The sequence below is a fragment of the Rutidosis leptorrhynchoides genome, chromosome 2 (genome assembly GCF_046630445.1).
Source record: "Rutidosis leptorrhynchoides isolate AG116_Rl617_1_P2 chromosome 2, CSIRO_AGI_Rlap_v1, whole genome shotgun sequence".
Classification (NCBI taxonomy): domain Eukaryota; kingdom Viridiplantae; phylum Streptophyta; class Magnoliopsida; order Asterales; family Asteraceae; genus Rutidosis; species Rutidosis leptorrhynchoides.
In genome coordinates this window covers 28,296,618-28,301,808 of record NC_092334.1, presented here as the reverse complement: position 1 = coordinate 28,301,808, position 5,191 = coordinate 28,296,618, and positions in this window count along the sequence as shown.

Sequence of the window (5,191 nt, the reverse complement as noted above, 5' to 3'; positions counted from 1 at the left end):
CGATAGTACCTTAGAATTTAATACATAACCATCTCAATATAGCCTATTTTATAAGTAATCATTCCAATATATCTAATATAATACTTGATATCATAATAAGAGGTTTCATGTTCTCAATTAACAACATATTTGGAATGGTAAAAAAAAAAAAGTCAAAACAATCATGTATTAAGAGCACTAGGAGTCGTGACACTTGGCTAATCTCAGTGTTATTATTTAACTTATATTTATTTTTTACTTAATTTATTATAAAGTATAAATATTTATAATTTTAAAAAGACTGGAATTTGCTAGATTCACAAAATACGTCTAAGAGCCCATTTAAAAAAATATATAGTAAAAATTTAGCCCAAAAAATTTGGCCCACTTAATTAGCAAACTGGTCCATTTGATTTAATCGAAATACTAGCCGTTATCTTATTCTTCTTTCATACTCCTTATTCACCTTCAACAAATGTCATCTGCAAACAAAAAAATACCATGAATTCTCAAAGTAAAAATTAAGAAAAAAAAGAAAGAAAGAAGCCAATCAAAATGAAGGATACATTGAAATTTCAACGTCGGCTTGCTAACGCCGAAAGGCAACAGTGAAGTTTAACGGCGCTTTAACGCCAGGACGGAGTGGCCACGGTCACCTTCCCCGGCGTCAGATTCCTTTAACGGCGAAAAACTGTGTCGACTCCTAGTGCTCTAATATAGTTAGTACTCTTCTATATATTTAAATGGCTTGAACTTAGAAACATTATCTATAATTAGTAATCTTCTATTTAAATGGCATAAACTTAGAAACATTATATCTATTTATCGGTTTCATAAATGTTTTATTGAACTAGAACTTATCGAATTAGTTAAAATTTAAAAGCAGTATGAATAATTATAAGTGAAATGTTTGACTAAGAACTAAGCAATGCACTATCACGAGTTTTATGCAATTATGTAAATGTAATTATTGTTAGGGTTTAGTTAATGAGTACCCTAAAGATAATTGTTAAGCATGATTTATTACACATGGAGTATTAATTGTTAAGCATGATTCAATCTACGTACAATGTTATAACTTGCCTACACGAAAATACAATAATTACCTTCCCACTTCCAGGTAGGTTGCAGGTCGGTAAATGAAGTATGTTGCATTGGTGTTGTTCAATTTAATAGAATCTGTATAGAATTGTATGACACTCTGTCATTTAAAAATTTAAAAATTTAAAAATTAAAGTAATGATAAAATAAAATGAATATGTAGTAATCACAAAAGTATGCAACTAATATATTCATAATGAGCTAGATCACAATTATTGTTGATGCATATTTGTATGGCCGTCGCTGGACGAATAACGTTTATTATTAAATTGTACACATAGTTAATATGAAACTGGTCAGTTACAGGAGCATATGTAACTGTTGGGCCATAATGTCTAGCGGCCCATTCGTATGAGTGAGGCCCATTAGGGTTTGTCTAGTTTGCCTATAAATACCAGTTTATGTGTTCATTAGGGTTAAGAGATAACAGTTTAAACCCTAAATTGGGAGAACCTTTTGGCGATCCTGTGCTTAGGGGAGATCATGCTCGATCTCCCCTGGCCACCCATGTTTCTCTGTTTAAATCAATCCTGTAATTTTGACATATATTATATTATATTGATTTATCTTAGATTCATCGTGTTTATCTCTTCGTGTTCATAATGTTTAACTTTTATATTGAAATCGATGCTTGTTCATGATCTAAAGATCCGTATTAGTGAATAATCGGACCTACAAATTGGTATCAGAGCTGGAGATCAGCAAGCGTCGATTCGATTGAAGCATGTTGCTGAAATTCGTTTTTAGATCTCGGAGTTGACTTTTGTTGACTTTTGGGGTTTTGAAGATCTAGATCGAATTGGGAAAAAGTAAAAACGTAGAAAGGTTGGAAATCATCTCGTGAATGATTCCTCAAAATCTCAGGTCTTAATTCAACGTATTCATCGAGTTATCAAAATTTTTTGATCTCGAGTTTTTGAGCCTGATTTTGATTGATTGTGGAACTTTTGGTGTTTGTTTGCAAAATCTGAGAATGGGTTAATGTTTACCGGGTCCTAAAGGTGCTTCCTGCAAATTTTTGTGAATTTTGGTGAAGACTACTAACTTAATGATTTTTAAACGAGACATATATGTAACGATTATCGTTGTAAAGACATTTAATGTATATATATATCATATTAAGAGATATTCATACATGATAATATCATGATAATATAATAATTTAAAATCTCATTTGATATTATAAACATTGGGTTAACAACATTTAACAAGATCGTTAACCTAAAGGTTTCAAAACAACACTTACATGTAACGACTAACGATGACTTAACGACTCAGTTAAAATGTATATACATGTAGTGTTTTAATATGTATTTATACACTTTTGAAAGACTTCAATACACTTATCAAAATACTTCTACTTAACAAAAATGCTTACAATTACATCCTCGTTCAGTTTCATCAACAAATCTACTCGTATGCACCTGTATTCGTACTCGTACAATACACAGCTTTTAGATGTATGTACTATTAGTATATACACTCCAATGATCAGCTCTTAGCAGCCCATGTGAGTCACCTAACACATGTGGGAACCATCATTTGGCAACTAGCATGAAATATCTCATAAAATTACAAAAATATGAGTAATCATTCATGACTTATTTACATGAAAACAAAATTACATATCCTTTATATCTAATCCATACACCAACGACCAAAAACACCTACAAACACTTTCATTCTTCAATTTTCTTCATCTAATTGATCTCTCTCAAGTTCTATCTTCAAGTTCTAAGTGTTCTTCATAAATTCTACAAGTTCTAGTTACATAAAATCAAGAATACTTTCAAGTTTGCTAGCTCACTTCCAATCTTGTAAGGTGATCATCCAACCTCAAGAAATCTTTGTTTCTTACAGTAGGTTATCATTCTAATACAAGGTAATAATCATATTCAAACTTTGGTTCAATTTCTATAACTATAACAATCTTATTTCAAGTGATGATCTTACTTGAACTTGTTTTCGTGTCATTATTCTGCTTCAAGAACTTCGAGCCATCCAAGGATCTGTTGAAGCTAGATCCATTTTTCTCTTTTCCAGTAGGTTTATCCAAGGAACTTAAGGTAGTAATGATGTTCATAACATCATTCGATTCATACATATAAAGCTATCTTATTCGAAGGTTTAAACTTGTAATCACTAGAACATAGTTTAGTTAATTCTAAACTTGTTCGCAAACAAAAGTTAATCCTTCTAACTTGACTTTTAAAATCAACTAAACACATTTTCTATATCTATATGATATGCTAACTTAATGATTTAAAACCTGGAAACACGAAAAACACCGTAAAACCGGATTTACGCCGTCGTAGTAACACAGCGGGCTATTTTGGGGTAGTTAATTAAAAACTATGATAAACTTTGATTTAAAAGTTGTTATTCTGAGAAAATGATTTTTATTATGAACATGAAACTATATCCAAAAATTATGGTTAAACTCAAAGTGGAAGTATGTTTTCTAAAATGGTCATTAGACGTCGTTCTTTCGACTGAAATGACTACCTTTACAAAAATGACTTGTAACTTATTTTTCCGACTATAAACCTATACTTTTTCTGTTTAGATTCATAAAATAGAGTTCAATATGAAACCATAGCAATTTGATTCACTCAAAACGGATTTAAAATGAAGAAGTTATGGGTAAAACAAGATTGGATAATTTTTCTCATTTTAGCTACGTGAAAATTGGTAACAAATCTATTCCAACCATAACTTAATCAACTTGTATTGTATATTATGTAATCTTGAGATACCATAGACACGTATACAATGTTTTGACCTATCATGTCGACACATCTATATATATTTCGGAACAACCATAGACACTCTATATGTGAATGTTGGAGTTAGCTATACAGGGTTGAGGTTGATTCCAAAATATATATAGTTTGAGTTGTGATCAATACTGAGATACGTATACACTGGGTCGTGGATTGATTCAAGATAATATTTATCGATTTATTTCTGTACATCTAACTGTGGACAACTAGTTGTAGGTTACTAACGAGGACAGCTGACTTAATAAACTTAAAACATCAAAATATATTAAAAGTGTTGTAAATATATTTTGAACATACTTTGATATATATGTATATATTGTTATAGGTTCGTGAATCAACCAGTGGCCAAATCTTACTTCCCGACGAAGTAAAAATCTGTGAAAGTGAGTTATAGTCCCACTTTTAAAATCTAATATTTTTGGGATGAGAATACATGCAGGTTTTATAAATGATTTACAAAATAGACACAAGTACGTGAAACTACATTCTATGGTTGAATTATCGAAATCGAATATGCCCCTTTTTATTAAGTCTGGTAATCTAAGAATTAGGGAACAGACACCCTAATTGACGCGAATCCTAAAGATAGATCTATTGGGCCTAACAAACCCCATCCAAAGTACCGGATGCTTTAGTACTTCGAAATTTATATCATATCCGAAGGGTGTCCCGGAATGATGGGGATATTCTTATATATGCATCTTGTTAATGTCGGTTACCAGGTGTTCACCATATGAATGATTTTTATCTCTATGTATGGGATGTATATTGAAATATGAAATCTTGTGGTCTATTGTTACGATTTGATATATATAGGTTAAACCTATAACTCACCAACATTTTTGTTGACGTTTAAAGCATGTTTATTCTCAGGTGAATACTAAGAGCTTCCGCTATTGCATACTAAAATAAGGACAAGATTTGGAGTCCGTGCTTGTATGATACTGTGTAAAAACTGCATTCAAGAAACTGATTTCGATGTAACATATTTGTATTGTAAACCATTATGTAATGGTCGTGTGTAAACAGGATATTTTAGATTATCATTATTTGATAATCTACGTAAAGCTTTTAAGCCTTTATTTATGAAATAAAGGTTATGGTTTGTTTTAAAAATGAATGCAGTCTTTGAAAAACGTCTCATATAGAGGTCAAAACCTCGCAACGAAATCAATTAATATGGAACGTTTTTAATCAATAAGAACGGGACATTTCAGTTGGTATCCGATCGTTGGTCTTAGAGAACCAGAATTTTGCATTAGTGTGTCTTATCGAGTTTGTTAGGATGCATTAGTGAGTCTGGACTTCGACCGTGTTTACTTGAAAAA